This window comes from Hemiscyllium ocellatum, chromosome 37 (assembly GCF_020745735.1).
Source record: "Hemiscyllium ocellatum isolate sHemOce1 chromosome 37, sHemOce1.pat.X.cur, whole genome shotgun sequence".
Taxonomy (NCBI): domain Eukaryota; kingdom Metazoa; phylum Chordata; class Chondrichthyes; order Orectolobiformes; family Hemiscylliidae; genus Hemiscyllium; species Hemiscyllium ocellatum.
In genome coordinates this window covers 42,070,432-42,093,340 of record NC_083437.1, presented here as the reverse complement: position 1 = coordinate 42,093,340, position 22,909 = coordinate 42,070,432, and positions in this window count along the sequence as shown.

Sequence of the window (22,909 nt, the reverse complement as noted above, 5' to 3'; positions counted from 1 at the left end):
TAACTTTGGGAATCAACAAGGGATAATTCTCTGGTGTGAAATAAGGAGTGTTTGACGTGAATCAATTTGACACTTCCATATGTAAATCCATAAATATGCGAATTATAATTTCATTACCAGGGATTTCGGCTGGTGAGAATTTTGCTTTTCCCTTCTTTCTTTGTTTACAACTACATTTGTCTGAAAATTTAATAAAGATATCAGCCATAAAAGGACCATCTCTTGTGCTGTTATTTCCCAAAGACCCCCTCTCCACGGCCAAGCAACGCAAGCAGAGCAATTCATAAAAAATTACTAATAATAAAATATCTCCGAGGTGCCGTTTTTTTTTGTCCTGTAAGCACTTTTGCCGAGAACATGTTATTCCAGCCGGATTGAAGCTCATAGCCTAGCAGGCTAATGAAAGCCGACACATCGTTGTGATATCATTACTACATTATATTCCCAATTTTAAGCAAAAAAAAATACAGTACTTAGAAAGTCGAAATTCATAAATAAATTCATGTCAAACTGCACTTAATATTGATTTTGTTACTGTTCAGATTCAATAACACGGCACTGGATGCATGAATATTTAAATATAATCTTCATTTCTGCATCTGCTAATGGCTCCTGCTCTTCTACACTCAATTTAAACACAATTTAAAAACTATAATGTATTGAAAAATACTGGGATTTAGCAATAAATCATTTGTACAATACTTGAAGCCTTTTATAAGATAGCTCAATACTGAGACCCATGAGACTTTAACAATTAGATTCATGTCTTTTTGAGCCTCCCAATTATCCATATACTATCATTTTGCCTTCAAGTTTTTGGACTTCAATTTTTCTATCAGGACGATGAGAAATTCTCAGTGTTAGATATATACCAAAGTTCATAAACTACATTTCTAAGCCCCTATTTTACCAGTTGGTCCTGTCAATGAAAGACCTTCCAATTATAACTGATACTTGCACCTCAAATCAATCTTCATTTTGTTTTCAAGATGATCTTTACTGTTTCTATATTATTCCTTAAGTTCAGTTTCACAAAACTGATCTTTCATTGGATCTTCAGATTCAGAGGACTGACCTGTCTGAGTTTTCATGTATGAATGAGATGGTTCACGTCCTGAAAATTTGAGTTTGGATCACACACCTAGCAATTATATATTAAAAACAGGTATCAAAGTGAGGTGGGGGAGGTGGTCCGCAGTTGAAAGATAAGACCCAAATTGGAGCTAATTAAAACTGTCATTTCAATCTCACATTGAAGTTGCAAACTAAAATGACTTGTGCTGCCCAATGCTTTCCTATATTGCGAATTGATTCACCTCAATCTGATATCTAGCGAACAGCATTTTGTGATTGAGGCAGTTAGCCAGGAATCTAAATTGTTCATGGTTGATCATTTCCATGTTAATGCATCAATGATTATGACTTAATTACTGCAAGTGTGTTAAAGGATGGGTAAATATCGATCATTAGGAAATAATTGTGTTCAAATACACTGTGGCTATAGATATATTGTATATAATATATTAGTTATGTCATTACCCAATAATCAATTGTTGATTCCTACATGATAAATTTGCAGTGATTGTTTGGAAGGATGACTTGTCTTTGAAGAATGTGCAGTGTAGATCTACCAGAGTGACAACTAGGCTTTAAGAGTTAAATCACATGCGGAGATCATCCACATGATGGTTGTATTCCCTGGAATTCAGAAGGTTAAAGGATGAGGTTGGTGAAGATATGAAGGGCTAAAAGGCCTTTTCTAGGCTGTACAATGCCATAATTTGTTTAAAGAGTTTTCCCCAGGGTAGGGGGAGTCTAACTAGAGGGAATAGATTTAGGGTGAGAGGGGAAAAGGGACCTAAGGGGCAACATTTTCACACAGAGGGTGGTGCGTGTATGGAATGAGCTGCCACAGAAAGTGGTGGAGGTTGGTACAATTACAACATTTAAAAGTCATCTGGATGGGTACATGAATAGGAAGGTTTTAGAGGGAAATGGGCCAAGTCCTGGCAAATGGGACTAGATTAATTTAGGATATCTGGTCCGCATTGACGAGTTGGACCGAAGGGTTTGTGTCCGTGTTGTCATCTCTAAGACTCTATAAACAAGAAAGGGAACTGATTGGGTTAATACTGATGTTTGGAGTGGCTGGAATTAGGGGAATGGTCCAAAATTAGAATTAGAGCTTTCAGGAGTGAAATGTGGACATATTTTGAGAAGTTTGGAATTCTTCTCTTCGGACGAAGGATGAATTGCCAATTCTATACAATTTAACCAATCTTTAAAGGATGTAGGACAAATGTGGTTAAGTGGAGTTAGCTTTTGGGCCAGTAATTGGAGGCCTTGGGGCCCTTTCGCTGTCTTCTATTGCTATTTCTTGCAGACAATGGATTGAGTGGCGAAGGAGGATCTCAATGACTTTTTTCTGTTCCCATATTCCTGCTCTTGATCCTTCGTCATCATGGAAGTTTACATATGACACCACTCAATGTTGACTTATTTCTGGGGACTAGACTTACAAAGAGCAAGTAACCTGAGATTCAATAAGGTGTTACCACCCCCTGAAGAACAAACCAAATACAATAAGCAAATAGAAAGGATTGACTTCACAGCTGTGATCTTTGTGTTCATGAATTCTAAATGATGATCACAAACTGCTTACAACTTGCCATTGTGTTTTACTGTCAAGCACCTGACCTGATTCACTAACTAATCACTCCCAGTCATCCATTAAAGAGCACCAACAGATTTCTTTGTGTGAGAATGATCCTTTGTACAATTAGCAGAGAAATGAATTGTTATATTTTTAGAAAGGTCCAATAAAGCATACCTGGACAATCGGTGTCTTTTTGTCTGTGTGCAGAACTCTGATCTGTAAGTGAAACTAATGATAGTCATTATGTCTCACGCACATACTGTCAGAGGAACCCGCCAAACAATTTAATTAACTAGTAAAAATGTAGTTGAAATTTCAAACACAATCAAACTCCAGTAGCAATAAAAATTCTCCCTAAAAGTGTAATCATTTGCTTACTTCATAGCATGAATTGCAATGTCACTGGAGTGCTATATAAAACAAATCCATGCCCAGAACTCTCTTATATGGCAACTGTGTCCAAACAGAACAGATGAATGGTTCAGGCAATATTAACAATGTTATCTGCACCGGTAAGTTACTGCTTTGTATAGACACATGTGACCACAATGGTTCCTGGTCTGTGTTTGTTCAGGCAGGATTTGAGATGCACGGGCATCTTGGCACTTGATCTATGGCATTTTCTAAAGTTGGGAGTTGGGGGTGTAGGCTGGGTAAAATCAAGAGATCGCAGTCCAAAATGTGACTAAAGACCAGAAGACCACAAGAAATAGCAGCAGAATTAGGCCATTTGGCCCCTTGAGTCTCCAGCATTTGACCATGGCTGATATATTTCTCAACCCTATTCTCTGCTTTCTCCATAGCCCTTGGTCCCCTTACTAATCAAGAAATTATCCAACTCTGTCTTCAATAGACTTAATGACTTGGCCTCCACACCAGCCTCCTGTAGCAATGAGTTCCAGAGATTCACCCCCCATCCCTACCAACTGAAGAAATTCCTCCTCATCTCAGTTCTAAAGGGCCATCCCTTCACTCTGAAGCTGTGCCCTCACGTCCTTTTTTCTCTACTAGTGGAAACATCTTCTCCATGCCCACTCTATCCAGGCCTCTCAGTATTGTTTAAGTTTCAATCAGATGCCTGCTTCATTGTTTGAAACCCAGAGTCATCAACTGCTCCTTTATAAGTCAAGCTCTTCATTCCTGGATCATTTTGTGAACCTCCTCTGGACCTCCTCCAAGTATCAGCACATCCTACCTCAGATACCAGGCCCAAACTGGTTACAATGTTCCAAATGTGATGTGACCAGAGCCTTAAACAGCCTCAGCAATACATCTCTGTTCTTGTTTTCTATCTCTCTCGAAATGAATGCTACCATTGCATTTGCCTTCCTAATTGCAAACTGAATGTAAGTGTTAACTTTAAGACAATCCTGAACTGAGACCCTGAGTCTCTTTGTGCTTCAGATTTCCGAAGTCTTTCCTCATTTAGAAAATAGTCTGCATTTCTATTCTTCCTACCAAAGTCCATAATCTCAAACTTTCTCACAATGTATTCCATCTGCCATTTCTTTGCCCACTCTCCTAGCCTGTCCAAGTCCTCCTACAGCCTTCCCACCTCCTCAACACTATCTCTCCCTCCACCTAACCTTGTGTCATCTGCAAACATAGCAACAATGCCCTCTGTTCCTTCATCCAGGTCGTTAATAAATAACAATATATAGTTGTGGTCCCAACACGTACTCCTTTGGAACTCCACTACTCACTGGCTGCCATCCTGAAAAAGATCCCTTTATCCCCACTCTCAGCCTTCTACCAGTCAGCCAACCCTCTACCCATGCCAGTTCCTTGCCCTTAACACCATGGGCTCTTATCTTATTTAGCAACCTCCTGTGCAGCACCTTGTCAAAAGACCTTCTGAAAATCCAAATAGATTACATCCAAAAGACGTGGAGTGTCTTTGGACCTTGCTCGGTCAAATAACCAGCTGAAACTCTCTGTCCTGGTTGAAGCTTTGAGAAAGGCCTGGATGCCTGAAGTGAGCTGATTCCTGTAAATCTGTGAACCAGTGTTGGTCAAAGTCTGCAGGAGACGGGCTTTGATTGAAGGCAGAACATTACCAGCGTGTGAGCAATAGTGTGGAATTTGAGAAAATACAGCAAGAATGAAAAAAAATCTGCTTCCCCACGTCAAGGAAAGAAAAAGGCCCAAATTTGCCCTTCAGACACCAATGCTCTGGGAACCTCATTGGGAAGCAGCAGTACCTTACCTCCACCCGGTACATTATTAGCTGTTCTCACCACATTCCTGTGCTGTTTACGATTCTGCCACAAACTGGTGATGGCACCAATTCCTGAAGGGAGAGTCGGAGAGGTTTTCCGGTGGTTGCTGTTCCCTCCAGGCTGTTCCCTCCATGTTCAGCTCCACTCACCAACATTGCTTTGTCCACTCCATGGGCAGTGATCACCTACACCTTTTGTGTGTGGGAGTGGGTATCCATGAAACACCAGCCTCACCACCTCGTCAAGGCTGGTCTCTTTTAGTTCATCACCTCTGAGCTCTGATGTATTCGATTTGGATTTGCTTGCTCCTGCCAAATCACAGGGATATGGTCATCTCCTAGATCTATGCACAGTGAACCCATGGTTTCTGGCTTTTTTTCCTGGGGAGGCAGTGCCAATGTCACTTGCCCAGGCTAATCTTCTGGGGTAACCAAAACAGAAATAGTTGCAGAAACTCAGCAGGATTGGCAGCATCTGTGGAGAGAAAAAAACGATTTGACAGTTTGAATCTTGTGACTCTTTCTCAGAACATAATATTCTGGGAACATGGTATCGACTCTCATCATGGCAGATGGTAAATTTAAATTCAATAAAGATCTGGAATAAAAGGCTAATCTAATGGCAACCAAGTAATCACTGTTGAATATTGTAAACCATCTGGTTCACTAATGTCCTTCAGGGAAGGACATTTGCCATCCTTACTTGGTCTGGCCTACATGTGACTCCAGACCCACAGCAATGTGATTGACTCCTAACTGCACGTTGACAATTAGGGATGGGCAATAAATGTTGGTGCAGCCAACATCCCATGAATAAATAAACAAAACTCATTAGTGGTTCACTCACTTTGCACTTGCTTGAAGGCTGCCAGTTTCTGTGGATCGTGTATCTTTGTTTCCAGAGGGCAAGGAGAGTTATTTGTTATGGTAGAGCAGGTGGGGGGAACCATTGAATGTAATAGTGAGAATGGTGGACTGTGAGTCATAATGGGAAGTGTTCAGAGTTAAAGTGAGTATGGGGTAGCAGAGAGAGGATGGTAACACCTACTCTTGCAGAGAGAAACAGACTAGTGGGTGGCACGGTGGCTCAGTGGTTAGCACTGCTGCCTCACAGCACCAGGGTCCCAGGTTCGATTCCAGCCTCGGGCAACTGTCTGTGTGGAGTTTGCACTTTCTCCCCATGTCCCCGGTTTCCTCGCAACCTAAAGCTGTGCAGGTGTTATTGCTCATTGTGTTAGTCAGAGGGAAATGAGTCTGGGTGGGTTACTCTTTGGAGGGTCAGTGTGGACTGGTTGGGCCACAGGACCTGTTTCCACACTGTAGGGAATCGAATCTAATTCTGCTACACTGACTCAACCATGATCTCTGTCTGGATTGGCAGGGACTTGCTACTGGTCCATGGGAGAAAGAGGGTGACCCTGTCCCCACCAACATCCCGACACTCTGAACAGTGGTCACTAACTCTGACTCTCTCTCCACAGATGCTGCCAGACCTGCTGAGCTGCTTCCACACTTTCTGTCTTCGATTCAGATCTCCGGCATCCACACCTCTTTGTTTTATTTTAGCAACTCCAGGTCTGTCTCTGCCAAGTGGGATGCCAGTTTTCCTTTCTAGGAAATCTCCAGGGAAGAATGTAGCTGCTGCAAATTGGCATTGCCAGACCTGAGTTAGAGTGGGAATGTCAATCCCGGGTTAGATTGGGAATGCCAGTCCAGGGTTAAAGTGGGAATGTCAGTCCTGGGTACACAGTGCTCAAGGGGAATTAGTGTAGATTGTTTGGCATAAGCTGGATGGGCCAAAGGGCCTCTGCTATACTCTGGAAATCCATGGTCAGCTGTGGTCCAGTTCAATCTCTTTCCCTCCAGCCCAGGGATGTGGCTCAAGGCTTTGCTCCACCAGGCCTTCACTGGACAGGTCTGTCTGCTGTCCCCAGCTGGTTCAGCTCCCTCAGGAGAAAGTGAGGACTGCAGATGCTGGAGAGTCAGAGTCACAAAGAGTGTTGCTGGAAAAGCACAGCAGGTCAGGCAGCATCTGAGGAGCAGGAAAACCGACACTTTGGGCATGAGTCTTTCATCAGGAGAGAGTGTGTGTGTGTGTGTGTGTGTGTGTGTGTGTGTGTCGAGAGAGGGGTGCGGGGGGGTTGGTGTGTGGCAGGGGAAGGGGGATGAGAGATAAATAACAGGATGGGGGTGGGGCTGGGGGAACGTAGCTGGAAATGCGATAAGTAGATGAAGGTGGAGGGAGATGGTGATAGGTTGGAGCGGAGGGTGGATGGATAGATGGGAAGGAAGATGTACAGGTAGGATAGTTCAAGAGGGTGGTGCTGAGTTGGAGGGTTGGATCTGGGATGAGAAGGGGAAAGAGGAGATTTGGACACTGGTGAAGACAATGTTGATGCTGTGTGATTGGAAGGTTTCAAGAATGAAGTTTAGGCATTCTTATTCTAGGTGTTGGGAGGCTAGGTTTTGGTGGTGGAGGAGGCCCAGGACTTGCATGTCCTTGGTGGGATGGGAGGGGGAATTGAAATGTATGGCCACAGGGCTGTGTGGTTGCTTAGTGCAGGTGTCTCAGAGATGTTCTTTGAAACATTCTGCGAGTTGGTGTCCTGTCTCCCCGATGAAGAGGAGACCACATCAAGACCAACGGATACAGTAAATGAGGTGTTTGGGTGTGCAGGAAAATCTCAGCCAGCTGTAGACGAATCTTTTGGTGCCTTGGATGGAGGTGAGGGGGAAGGTGTGGGCACAGATTTACACCTTTTGCAGTGGCGAGGGAAGGTGCTGGGAGTGGAGGGCTCTCTCTCGGTGCCAGCTCTCAGAATGAACAAAACCTTTGGCATTCCTGTTTATATCTGTTAGCCAGGGTTCCCTGATTGAAACAGATTAACAGCCCCAGTCAGGGAACTCATACTCTCTGAGGTCCACCTGGCTGACTCCGTTACAACCACTACTCCTGTGATCTGTTTATACACAACAGGAGGTTTTATAAAATGCAATGTATTTTCTCAACAGCCCCAAACTTGGTTTACTGTGACATTATCAGTTTACTGACAATTACTCTGTGTAAAGTTACAACATCATTAATACTGCAAGGATATGGTTCTATTTACACAATGGTGTGGAGGTGCTAGTGTTGGGTTGGATCAGAAGTCACATGACACCAGGTTATAGTCCAACAGGTTTATCTGAAATCACAAGCTCTTGAAGCGCTGCTCCTTCATCAAGTGACTCCATGAAGCTTGTGATTTCAAATAAACCTGTTGGACTATAACTTGGTGCCATGTGACTTCTGACCTATTAGTTGGTGCTAGAGGAACACAGTGAGATAAAAGTAAAGTCACTACAGTCTCATTGACCCACAGGGCTGGTCGCTCAGTAGACAACAGTATCAATGGTATGACAGCACAAGGTTAAATGCACTTGGTCTCAGACATTTTATAGATCTGATGACAGAGCTGAAGCAACTCCAAGCTAGAGTCCCACCTTTTATCCAAGTTCAGGCCTGATCCCAGTCACTGTGGTGGGTGTAAGGTACGGAACCCATCAGATGGTTCATGATGAGGACTCAGAGTGAATCAGGAACTCTGAAACTCCAGCAGCAGCAGCGATGGGTCTCTGAGGAAGGAATGGACATTTCGAAAAGTTTCATTAGCTTCATTTCCCAGTTCTCTGTCGTAAATGTCTTTTACTGATTATCTGGGGTAAAAAAGATTTACTTTTTTTTGTTTTAAAAGATAACTTTTCAACTAAAATATTATTTCCTTTGTCTACTGAGTCTCAATCTCCCCAACACTCGGAGATTCTTTAACTCGATATTGGTGATGTTTCGTCAGACCCTCTTACCTCTGTCAGCTGAACACAAATTCCTTCTTTTACCCATTTGCTTTATACTCCCATGTTCTGGGGAATAAACAGAGTCATTAGGAACGAGCACAGTGTGGGGTTGCATTCATCTTGACTGTTTGTTTCATTGTGAATTCCTAATGTGAGCATTTGGAGATTCTACATCCGATGTGCAGCTTTGACAAAATTTATGAAAATACAGATAAGCTAAACATGCTCTTCCATCCTTACATTGTAAAATTATACCCCAACAAAATATTAAAACATCATAAATCTGCAGCCACCAGTGACAACTGTCCTTGTAATACTGTCCCTCAGAGGTGGCAGTGATGTTCAGGGTTAATCAATCAGCTCACTAATGGAGACATTGAAGATACTCAATACAAATTATTTCTGTTTCCACAGCAAGGCTGCCTCGGAATGTGAGTGAAACGCAAGGTCATATTTCACGGGCACATTGAAGTTGCCTTTTGCCGCAGGTATTCAGCTTGGTTTTGATGATGCATCGTTATAAATGTATCCGTTTGATTCACTGAGTCCCCAGATTTTGGGTTCAGGCCACTCCAGGGCAGGAACACATCATTTACGTTGACATCCCCGAGCAATTGTGAGTGAGTATGTGTGTTATATCAGTCACAGTACTTTGAGAGTGCTTTACTAGCTGTGAGCGGCACTATGTAATTATAAGATTTTCTTTCTTTTTGCAGTACTCTTACACGTGTTCATAGCATTCAGTTGGTTCACACCATCCCTTGCTTAGGGAGCTGAATGTTTTGTACGTCAGAAATAGGCGAGAAGTTTTTACTTTCTGCACGTGTGGCAGGTTTTGTTTACATTGCTTTAAAATGTCTGCTCCATGCCTTGGCTCTGCCCACCATGATGGAGTTCTCCCCACTTGCCTGGATGGGGGCAGCTCCAACAGCACTCGAGAAGCTTGACACCGTCCAGGACAAATCAGCCCCCACTTGAAAGGCACCACATCCAACCCCTTCAACATTCACTTGCTTCATGAGCAGCAATGTGTACCATCTACAAGATGCACTGTCCCAACTTGCCAAGGTTCCTTCAACAGCTCCGTCTAATCCGGTGACCACTTCCATCTAGAAGGACAAGGGCAGCAGATATCTGGGAACACCACACCTGAAAGTTCCCCTCCAAGCCATTCACCATCCTGACTTGGAAATATATCACAGTTCCTTCACTGACACGGGGTCAAAATCCAGGAATTCCCTCCCTAAGGGCACGCTGGGTTTACCCACAGCTCATGAGCTATAGCTATTCAAGAGGGCAACTCCCCACCATCTTCTCAAGGGGCAACTAGGGACAGGCAATAAAGACTGGCCCAGCCAGTGACACCCGGGTCCTGCGAATGAATGAGAAAAGGAGGATGAGATGCAGTTTATTTTATGGTAGGGGAGCGGCCTTTTTAGAAATCTAGTTGCAACTTGGTTTAAGAAAACAGCGTTAAAGGTAGCCGGGCAACATATAGTTTCTAAGATGCAAAACACCTTGAACTTTTAAAACAATTCATAACAGTCCTGAAATTATTCAGTTCACAAAGTGAATTAGATATCTTTAGGTGACAGGATACAACTACGTCACTGTTCAGTGTCTGTATCACACCGTATCTGTGATAGGTTCATATAGATTACATATTATATAAATTTGGATTGAAAAGTGACTTTATCCCCAACAACCGAAACAAACTCTTGGCATTAGTTTCTGTTTGACAGCTCTCAATCATTCCCAGAGCTGTTAATGTGAAGGATATGTTTGGAATGTCAGTGATATAGAGCAGCAGTTGCTGTTTTAATATCACAATGATGTCAGTGACTTATGTGAACCCACTCTGCCTGCCTGATGAGGTCAGATAGTCACTGAACTGGGGGTTGGGAAAGACAGAGCAAAGGAGAAAAGAAAGAAAGGACAACACATTGAAATTGCAGAAGGTGCAGGTATTTATTTCTTAAACAAAAACAGAAGTTGCTGGAAAGACACAGCAGCTCTTGCAGCATCTGCAGGGAGAAAGCAGAGTTAACTCTGAGCCTGGTGACTGTTCAACACAGCGAGAGCAGTGAGGAAGAGGTGCTATTAATGCTGAAGGCGAGGTTAGGGTTCACAGTTCAGTCTGAGGTGGGGGAGTGGAGAGAGAGTCCAGAGAGAGAGGTACGAGAAAGGAATAGGCAATCAAGGAGATTATTGACAGTAAACCAGGGCAGAAGGGAAGGTGAATAAATGATAATGAGAGCTGAGAGTCAGTGGGTCAGCTGTGCTGAAAGCAACTCATGTCATGACAGCTCTGGGGAAAAGGTGCGGGGGAGAAAGCAGACTCAGGCTGTGAAGTTGCTGAATTTGATGTCGATTCTGAGACGCTGCAAGGCCCCACAAGTAGAAAATGAGATGTTGTTCTTCCAGCTTGCACTGAATCTCACTAGAGCCCTGGAGCAAACCTGAGACAGAGCTATTGGCCGGAGATTGTGATGGAGAAAATGAGGAATCCAGATACTGGGGAATGTGATAGAGAAAGTGAGGAATGCAGAAAATGGGGAACGTGATGGAGAAAGTGAGGAATGCAGATCCTGGGTAATGTGATGAAGAAAGTGTGGAATGCAGATCCTGGGGAAAGGATGGAGAAAGTCAGGAACGCAGATACTGGGAATGTGATGGAGAAAGTGAGGACTGAAGACACTGGGAATGTGATGGAGAAAGTGAGGAATGCTGATCTTGGTAAAGTTATGGAGAAAGTTAGGAATGCTGATACTGGGGATCGTGATGGAGAAAGTGAGGAAAGCAGATACTGGGGAATGTGATGCAGAAAGTGAGGAATGCAGATACTGGGAAAGTGATGCAGAAAGTGAGGAATGCAGATAATGGGCAATGTGATGGAGGAAGGGAGGAATGCAGGTACTGGGAACGTGATGGAGAAAGTGAGGAATGCAGACACCAGGGAATGCAAATGCTGGGAATGTGATGGAGAAAGTGAGGAGTGCAGATAATGAGGAACCTGATGGAGAAAGGGAGGAATACAGATACAGGAATCGTGATGGAGAAAGTGAGGAATGTAGATACTGGGAACATGATGAAGAAAGTGAGTAATACCGATACTGGAAATCTGATGGAGAATGTGTGGAATGAAAATATTGGGGAACATGATGGAGAAAGTGATGAATGCAGATACTGGGAAAGTGATGGAGAAAGTGAGGAATGCAGAAAATTGGGAACGTGATGGAGACAGGGAGAATTGCAGATACTGGGAAAGTGATGGGGGAAGTGAGAAATGCAGATCATGTGGAATGTGATGGGAAAAGTGAGGAATGCTGATACTGGGAATATGATGGAGAAAATGAGGAATGCATATCACGGGGAACATGCTGGAGAAAATGAGGACTGCAGAAAATGGGGAACGTGATGGAGAAAGTGAGGAATGAAGAGGCTGGGAAAGTGATGGAGAATGAGAGGAATGCAGATACTGGGAATGTGATGGAGAAAGTGACGAATACAGATACTGGGGAACGTGATGGAGAAAGTGATGAATGCAGATACTGGGGAATGAGATGGGGAAAGTGTGGAATGGTGATACTGGGAATGTAATTGGGAAAGGGTGGAATGCATATCATGGAAAACGTGCTGGAGAAAGTGAGGAAGGCAGAAAATGAGGAACTTGTTGGAGAAAGTGAGGATTGCAGATACTGGGGAACGTGATGGAGAAAGTCAGGAATGCAGATACTGGGGAACGTGATGGAGAAAGTGAGGAATGCAGATACTGGGAATGTGCTGGAGAAAGTGAGGAATGAAGATAATGGGGAACGTGATGGAGAAAGTGAGGAATGCAGAAAATGGGGAACGTGATGGAGAAAGTGAGGAATGCAGGTGCTGGGAATGTGATGGAGAAAGTGAGGAATGCAGATAATGGGGAACGTGATGGGGCAAGTATGGATTGCTGATACTGGGAACGCAATTGGAAAAGGGTGGAATGCATATTTCGGGGAACATGCTGGAGAAAGTGAGGAATGCAGAAAATGGGGATGGCGATGGAGTAAGTGAGGATTGCAGATACTGGGGAATATGATAGAGAAAGGGAGAAATGCAGATACTGGGAATGTGATGGAGAAAGTGAGGAATGCAGACACCAGGGAATGCAAATACTGGGAATGTGATGGAGAAAGTGAGGAGTGCAGATTATGAGGAACGTGATGGAGAAAGTGTGGAATGCAGATACTGGGAACATGATGGAGAAAGTGAGGAATACAGATATTGGGAAAGTCATGGAGAAAGTGAGGAATGTAGATACTGGGAAATTGATGGAGAAAGTGAGGAAAACCGATACTGGAAATCTGATGGAGAATGCATGGAATGAAAATACTGGGGAACGTGATTGAGAAAGTGAGGAATGCAGATACTGGGAAAGTGTTGGAGAAAGCGCGGAATCCAGACATCGGGGAACATGATGGAGAAAGTGATGAATGCAGATACTGGGGACCGTGATGGAGAAAGTGAGGAATGCAGGTGCTGGGAATGTGATGGAGAAAGAGAGGAATGCAGATTCTTGGAATGTGACGGAGGAAGTTAGGAATGCAGATCATGGGGAATGTGATGGGAAAAGTGAGGAATGCTGATACTGGGAATGTGATGGAGAAAATGAGGAATGCATATCACGGGGAACATACTGGAGAAAATGAGGAATGCAGAAAATGGGGAACGTGATGGAGAAGGTGAGGATTGCAGATTCTGGGGAACAGGATGGAGGAAGTGAGGAATGCAAATGCTGGGAACGTGATGGAGAAAGTGAGGAATGCAGTCACCAGGGAACATGACGGAGAAAGTGAATAATGCATATCCTGGGAAAGTGATACAGAAAGTCAGCACAGCAGATACTGGAAATGTGATGGAGAACGTGTGGAATGCAGATAGTGGGAACGTGATGGAGAAAGTGAGGAATGCAGAAAATTGGGAACGTGATGGAGAAAGGGAGGAACAGACACCAGGGAATGCAAATGCTGGGAATGTGATGGAGAAAGTGAGGAGTGCAGATAATGAGGAACGTGATGGAGAAAGGGACTAATACAGATACAGGGAATGTGATGGAGAAAATGTGGAATGCAGACATCGGGGAACTTGATGGAGAAAGGAATACAGGTGCTGGGAATGTGACGGAGAAAGTGAGGAATGCGGATCATGGGGAATGTGATGGGAAAAGTGAGGAATGCTGATACTGGGAATGTGGTGGAGAAAATGAGGAATGCAGAAAATGGGGAACATGATGGAGAATGTGAGGATTGCAGATTCTGGGGAACATGATGGAGGAAGTGAGGAATGCTCATAAAGGGGAATATAACGGAGAAAGTGAGGAATCCAGATCCTGGGGAATGTGCTGGAGAAAGTGTGGAATGCAGATCCTGGGGAAAGGATGGAGAAAGTCAGGAATACAGATACTGGGAATGTGATGGAGAAAGTGAGGAATGCCGATCTTGGTAAAGTTATGGAGAAAGTTAGGAATGCTGATACTGGGGATCGTGATGGAGAAAGTGAGGAAAGCAGATACTGGGAAAGTGATGCAGAAAGTGAGGAATGCAGATACTGGGGAACGTGATGGGGAATGTATGGATTGCTGATACTGGGAACGTAATTGGGAAGGGTGGAATGCATATCACGGGGAACATGTTGGATAAAGTGAGGTATGCAGAAAATGGGGAACGCGATGTGGAAAGTGAGGAATGCAGATAATGGGGAATGTGATGGAGAAAGGGAGGAATGCAGACACCAGGGGATGCAAATGCTGGGAATGTGATGGAGAAAGTGAGGAGTGCAGATAATGAGGAACCTGATGGAGAAAGGGAGGAATGTAGATACTGGGAACATGATGGCGAAAGTGAGGAATGTAGATACTGGGAAAGTGATGGAGAACGTGAAGAATGCCGATACTGGGGGACGTGATGAAGAAAGTGAGGAATGCAGATACGAGGGAATGTGATGGCGAAAGTGAGGAATGCATTTACTGGGAAAAGGATGGAGAAAGTGAGGAATGCAGATACTGGGGAATGTCATAGAGAAAGTGAGGAGAGTAGGTAATGGGGAACGTGTTGGAGAAAGTGAGGAATGCAGATACTGGGGAATGTGATGGAGAAAGTGAGGAATGCCGATAATGGGGAACGTGATGGGGAATGTATGGATTGCTGATACTGGGAACGTAATTGGGAAAGGGTGGAATGCATATCACGGGGAACATGTTGGAGAAAGTGAGGTATGCAGAAAATGGGGAACGCGATGCAGAAAGTGAGGAATGCAGATAATGGGGAATGTGATGGAGGAAGGGAGGAATGCAGATACTGGGAAATTGATGGAGAAAGTGAGTAATACCGATACTGGAAATCTGATGGAGAATGTGTGGAATGAAAATATTGGGGAACATGATGGAGAAAGTGATGTATGCAGATACTGGGAATGTGATGGAGAAAGTGATGAATGCAGATACTGGAAATGCGAAGGAGAAAATGAGGAATGCAGATTATGGGGAATGAGATGGGGAAAGTGTGGAATGGTGATACTGGGAATGTAATTGGGAAAGGGTGGAATGCATATCATGGAAAACGTGCTGGAGAAAGTGAGGAAGGCAGAAAATGAGGAACTTGTTGGAGAAAGTGAGGATTGCAGAACTGGGGAACGTGACGGAGAAAGTGAGGAATGAAGATAATGGGGAACGTGATGGAGAAAGTGAGGAATGCAGAAAATGGGGAACGTGATGGAGAAAGTGAGGAATGCATTTACTGGGAAAAGGATGGAGAAAGTGAGGAATGCAGACACCGGGGAACATGATGGAGAAAGTGAGTAATGCAGATACTGGGAAATGATGGAGAATGTGAGGAATGCAGAAACTGGGAATCGTGATGGAGAAAGTGAGGAATGCCGATACTGGGGAACGTGATGAAGAAAGTGTGGAATGCAGTTCCTGGGGAAACGATGGAGAAAGTCAGGAATACAGACACTGGGAATGTGATGGAGAAAGTGAGGACTGAAGACACTGGGAATGTGATGGAGAAAGTGAGGTATGCTGATATTGGTTAAGTGATGGAGAAAGTGAGGAATGCTGATTCTGGGGAACGTGGTGGAGAAAATGAGGAATGCATTTCCTGGGATTATGATGGAGAAACTGAGGAATGCAGGTATTGGGGATCGTGATGGAGAAAGTGAGGAAAGCAGATCTGGGGAACGTGATGGAGAAAGTGAGGAACGAAGATACTGGGAAAGTGATGGAGAACGTGAAGAATGCCGATACTGGGAAACGTGATGGAGAAAGTGAGGAATGCAGATACGAGGGAATGTGATGGCGAAAGTGAGGAATGCATTTACTGGGAAAAGGATGGAGAAAGTGAGGAATGGAGATACTGGGAATGTGATGGAGAAAATGGTGAATGCAGATATGGGGGAATGTCATGGAGAAAGTGAGGAATGCAGATAATGGGGAATGTGGTGGAGAAAGTGATGGATGCAGATACTGGGAAAAGGATGCAGAAAGTGAGGAATGCAGATACTGGGAATGTGATGGAGAAAGTGAGGAATGCAGATAATGGGGAACGTGATGGGGAAAGTATGGATTGCTGATACTGGGAACGCAATTGGAAAAGGGTGGAATGCATATTTCGGGGAACATGCTGGAGAAAGTGAGGAATGCAGAAAATGGGGATGGCGATGGAGTAAGTGAGGATTGCAGATACTGGGGAATATGATAGAGAAAGGGAGAAATGCAGATACTGGGAATGTGATGGAGAAAGTGAGGAATGCAGACACCAGGGAATGCAAATACTGGGAATGTGATGGAGAAAGTGAGGAGTGCAGATAATGAGGAACGTGATGGAGAAAGTGAGGAATACAGATATTGGGAACATGATGGAGAAAGTGAGGAATACAGATATTGGGAAAGTCATGGAGAAAGTGAGGAATGTAGATACTGGGAAATTGATGGAGAAAGTGAGGAAAACCGATACTGGAAATCTGATGGAGAATGCATGGAATGAAAATACTGGGGAACGTGATTGAGAAAGTGAGGAATGCAGATACTGGGAAAGTGTTGGAGAAAGCGCGGAATCCAGACATCGGGGAACATGATGGAGAAAGTGAGGAATGCAGATACTGGGGACCGTGGTGGAGAAAGTGAGGAATGCAGGTGCTGGGAATGTGATGGAGAAAGAGAGGAATGCAGATTCTTGGAATGTGACGGAGGAGGTAAGGAATGCAGATCATGGGGAATGTGATGGGAAAAGTGAGGAATGCTGATACTGGGAATGTGATGGAGAAAATGAGGAATGCATATCACGGGGAACATACTGGAGAAAATGAGGAATGCAGAAAATGGGGAACGTGATGGAGAAGGTGAGGATTGCAGATTCTGGGGAACAGGATGGAGGAAGTGAGGAATGCAAATGCTGGGAACGTGATGGAGAAAGTGAGGAATGCAGTCACCAGGGAACATGACGGAGAAAGTGAATAATGCATATCCTGGGAAAGTGATACAGAAAGTCAGCACAGCAGATACTGGAAATGTGATGGAGAACGTGTGGAATGCAGATAGTGGGAACATGATGGAGAAAGTGAGGAATGCAGATACTGGGAATGTGATGGAAAAAAGTGATGAAAGCAGATACTGGGGAACGTGATGGAGAAAGTGAGGAATGCAGATACTGTGGAACGTGACAGAAAAAGTGAGGAATGCAGATTCTGGGGAATGTGATGGAGAAAGTGAGGAATGCAGATTCTTGGAACGTGACGGATGAAGTGAGGAATGCAGCTTATGGGGAATGTGATGGAGAAAGTGAGGAATGCTGACACTGGGAATGTGATGGAGAAAATGAGGAATGCAGAAAATGGGGAATGTGATGGAGAAAGTGAGGATTGCAGATACTGGGAAACGTGATGGAGAAAGTGAGGAATGCAGGTGATGGGAATGTGATGGAGAAAGTGAGGAATGCAGATATTGGGAAAGTCATGGAGAAGGTGAGGAATGTAGATACAGGGAAATTGATGGAGAAAGTGAGGAATATCGATACTGGAAATCTGATGGAGAAAATGTGGAATGCAGACATCGGGGAACTTGATGGAGAAAGGAATACAGGTGCTGGGAATGTGACGGAGAAAGTGAGGAATGCGGATCATGGGGAATGTGATGGGAAAAGTGAGGAATGCTGATACTGGGAATGTGGTGGAGAAAATGAGGAATGCATATCACGTGGAACATGCTGGAGAAAGTGAGGAATGCAGAAAATGGGGAACGTGATGGAGGAAGTGAGGAGTGCTCATAAAGGGGAATATAACGGAAAAAGTGAGCAATGCAGATACTGGGGAAAGTGACGGAAAAAGTGAGGAATGCAGATACTGGGGAAAGTGACGGAAAAAGTGAGGAATGCAGATACTGAGGAACATGATGGAGGAAGCAAGGAATGCAGTCACCAGGGAACATGACGAAGAAAGTGAATAATGCAGATACTGGGAAAGTGATATAGAAAGTGAGCACCGCAGATACTGGAAATGTGATGGAGAACGTGTGGAATGCAGATACTGAGGAACATGACGGAGAAAGTGAGAAATGCGGAGACTGGGGAACTTGATGAAGAAAGTGAGGAATGCAGATTCTGGGGAATGTGATGGAGAAAATGAGGAATGCAGATATCGGGGAATGTGATGGAGAAAGTGAGGAATGCAGAAAATTGGGAACGTGATGGAGAAAATGAGGATTGCAGATAATGGGGAACGTGATGGAGAGTGTGAGGATTGCAGTATCTGGGGAACAGGATGGAGGAAGTGAGGAATGCAGATACTGGGAAACGCGATGGAGAAAGTGAGGAATGTAGATACTGGGAATGTGATGGAGAAAGTGAGGAATGAAGAAGCTGGGAAAGTGATGGAGAACGAGAGGAATGCAGATACTGGGAACGTGATGGAGAAAGTGAGGGGTGTAGATGTTGGGGAACGTGATGGAGAAAGTGATGAATGCAGATACTGGGGAACGTGCTGGGGAAAGTGAGGAATGCAGATACTGGGAATGTGATGGGGTAAACGAGGAATGCAGATAATGGGGAAAGTGTGGAATGGTGATACTGGGAATGTAATTGGGAAAGGGTGGAATGCATATCATGGAAAACGTGCTGGAGAAAGTGAGGAAGGCAGAAAATTAGATTAGATTAGATTACTTACAGTGTGGAAACAGGCCCTTCGGCCCAACAAGTCCACACCGAACCGCCGAAGAGCAACCCACCCATACCCCTACATTTACCCCTTTACCTAACACTACGGGCAATTTATCCTGGCCAGTTAACCTGACCTGCACATCTTTGGACTGTGGGAGGAAACCGGAGCACCCGGAGGAAACCCGCACAGACACGGGGAGAACGTGCAAACTCCACACAGTCAGTCGCCAGAGTCGGCAATTGAACCCGGGTCTCTGGCGCTGTGAGGCAGCAGTGCTAACCACTGGGCTACAGTGCCGCCCATAAATGAGGAACTTGTTGGAGAAAGTGAGGATTGCAGATACTGGGGAACGTGATGGAGAAAGGGAGGAATGCAGATACTGGGAACGTGATGGAGAAAGTGAGGAATGCAGTCACCAGGGAACATGACGGAGAAAGTGAATAATGCATATCCTGGGAAAGTGATACAGAAAGTCAGCACAGCAGATACTGGAAATGTGATGGAGAACGTGTGGAATGCAGATAGTGGGAACGTGATGGAGAAAGTGAGGAATGCAGATATTGGGAAAGTCTTGGAGAAAGTGAGGAATGTAGATACAGGGAAATTGATGGAGAAAGTGAGGAATACCGATACTGGAAATCTGATGGAGAATGTGTGGAATGAAAATACTGGGGAACATGATGGAGAAAGTGATGAATGCAGATACTGAGGACCGTGGTGGAGAAAGTGAGGAATACAGGTGCTGGGAATGTGATGGAGAAAGTGAGGAATGCAGATTCTTGGAATGTGACGGAGGAATTGAGGAATGCGGATCATGGGTAATGTGATGGGAAAAGTGAGGAATGCTGATACTGGGAATGTGATGGAGAAAATGAGGAATGCAGAAAATGGGGAACGTGATGGAGAAAGTGAGGATTGCAGAAAAGTGGGAATGTGATGGAGAAAGTGAGGATTGCAGATACTGGGGAACAGGATGGAGGAAGTGAGGAATGCAAATGCTGGAAATGTGATGGAGAAAGTGAGGAGTGCTGGTGATGGGGAATATGACGGAGAAAGTGAGGAATGCAGATACTGAGAAACGCGATGGAGAAAGTGAGGAATGTAGATACTGGGAATGTGATGGAGAAAGTGAGGAATGAAGAAGCTGGGAAAGTGATGGAGAACGAGAGGAATGCAGATACTGGGAACGTGATGGAGAAAGTGAATAATGCATATCCTGGGAAAGTGATACAGAAAGTCAGCATAGCAGATACTGGAAATGTGATGGAGAACGTGTGGAATGCAGATAGTGGGAACGTGATGGAGAAAGTGAGGAATGCAGATACTGGGAATGTGATGGAAAAAGTAATGGATGCAGATACTGGGGAACGTGATGGAGAAAGTGAGGAATGCAGAAAATGGGGAACATGATGGAGAATGTGAGGATTGCAGATTCTGGAGAACAGAATGGAGAAAGTGAGGAATGCAGATACTGGGGAAAGTGACGGGAAAAGTGAGGAATGCAGATACTGAGGAACATGATGGAGGAAGCAAGGAATGCAGTCACCAGGGAACATGACGAAGAAAGTGAATAATGCAGATACTGGAAATGTGATTGAGAAAGTGAGGAATGTAGACACGAGGGAACATGATGGAGAAAGTGAGGAATGCAGATATCGGGGAATGTGATGGAGAAAATGAGGAATGCAGATATCGGGGAATGTGATGGAGAAAGTGAGGAATGCAGAAAATTGGGAACGTGATGGAGAGTGTGAGGATTGCAGATACTGGGGAACGAGATGGAGAGTGTGAGGATTGCAGTATCTGGGGAACAGGATGGAGGAAGTGAGGAATGCAAATGCTGGAAACATGATGGAGAAAGTGAGGAGTGCTGATAATGGGGAATATGACGGAGAAAGTGAGGAATGCAGATACTGGGAAACGCGATGGAGAAAGTGAGGAATGAAGAAGCTGGGAAAGTGATGGAGAACGAGAGGAATGCAGATACTGGGAACGTGATGGGTGTAGATGTTGGGGAACGTGATGGAGAAAGTGATGAATGCAGATACTGGGGAACGTGATGGGGAAAGTGAGGAATGCAGATACTGGGAATGTGATGGGGTAATTGAGGAATGCAGATAATGGGGAACATGATGGGGAAAGTGTGGAATGGTGATACTGGGAATGTAATTGGGAAAGGGTGGAATGCATATCATGGAAAACATGCTGGAGAAAGTGAGGAAGGCAGAAAATTAGATTAGATTAGATTACTTACAGTGTGGAAACAGACCCGTCGGCCCAACAAGTCCACACCGAACCACCGAAGCGCAACCCACCCATACCCCTACATTTACCCCTTTACCTAACACTACGGGCAATTTATCCTGGCCAATTAACCTGACCTGCACATCTTTGGACTGTGGGAGGAAACCGGAGCACCCGGAGGAAACCCGCACAGACACGTGGAGAACGTGCAAACTCTACACAGTCAGTCGCCAGAGTCGGGAATTGAACCCCGGTCTCCGGCGCTGTGAGGCAGCAGTGCTAACCACTGTGCCAGAGTGCCGCCCATAAATGAGGAACTTGTTGGAGAAAGTGAGGATTGCAGATACTGGGGAACGTGATGGAGAAAGGGAGGAATACCGATACTGGAAATCTGATGGAGAATGTGTGGAATGAAAATACTGGGGAACATGATGGAGAAAGTGATGAATGCAGATACTGGGGACCGTGATGGAGAAAGTGAGGAATACAGGTGCTGGGAATGTGATGGAGAAAGTGAGGAATGCAGATTCTTGGAATGTGACGGAGGAATTGAGGAATGCGGATCATGGGTAATGTGATGGGAAAAGTGAGGAATGCTGATACTGGGAATGTGATGGAGAAAATGAGGAATGCAGAAAATGGGGAAAGTGATGGAGACAGTGAGGATTGCAGATACTGGGGAACGTGATGGAGAAGTGAGGAATGCAAATGCTGGAAACGTGATGGAGAAAGTGAGGAGTGCTGATAATGGGGAATATGATGGAGAAAGTGAGCAATGCAGATGCTAGGAACGTGATGGAAAAAATGAGGAATGCAGATACTGGGGAACCTGATGGAGAAAATGTGGAATGTAGATACTGGGAACATGATGGAGAAAGTGAGGAATGCAGTCACCAGGGAACATGATGGAGAAAGTGAATAATGCAGATCCTTAAAAGTGACATAGAAAGTGAGCATAGCAGATAGTGGGAATGTGATGGAGAAAGTGATGAATGCAGATACTGGGAAACGTGATGGAGAAAGTGAGGAATGCAGATACTGAGGAATGTGACAGAAAAAGTGAGAAATGCAGATGCTGGGGAGCTTGATGAAGAAAGTGAGGAATGCAGATTCTGGGGAATGCGATGGAGAAAATGAGGAATGGAGATATCGAGGAATGTGATGGAGAAAGTGAGGAATGCGGATTCTTGGAATGTGACGGATGAAGTGAGGAATGCAGAGGGGAATGTGATGGGAAAAGTGAGGAATGCTGATACTGGGAATGTGATGGAGAAAATGAGGAATGCATATCACGGGGAACATGCTGGAGAAAGTGAGGAATGCAGATACTGGGAGCATGATGGAGAAAGGGAGAATTGCAGTCACCAGGGAACATGACGGAGAAAGTGAATAATGCATATCCTGGGAAAGTGATACAGAAAGTCAGCACAGCAGATACTGGAAATGTGATGGAGAACGTGTGGAATGCAGATAGTGGGAACGTGATGGAGAAAGTGAGGAATGCAGATAATTGGGAAAGTCTTGGAGAAAGTGAGGAATGTAGATACAGGGAAATTGATGGAGAAAGTGAGGAATACTGATACTGGAAATCTGATGGAGAATGTGTGGAATGACAATACTGGGGAACATGATGGAGAAAGTGATGTATGCAGATACTGGGGACCGTGGTGGAGAAAGTGAGGAATACAGGTGCTGGGAATGTGATGGAGAAAGTGAGGAATGCAGATTCTTGGAATGTGACGGAGGAATTGAGGAATGCGGATCATGAG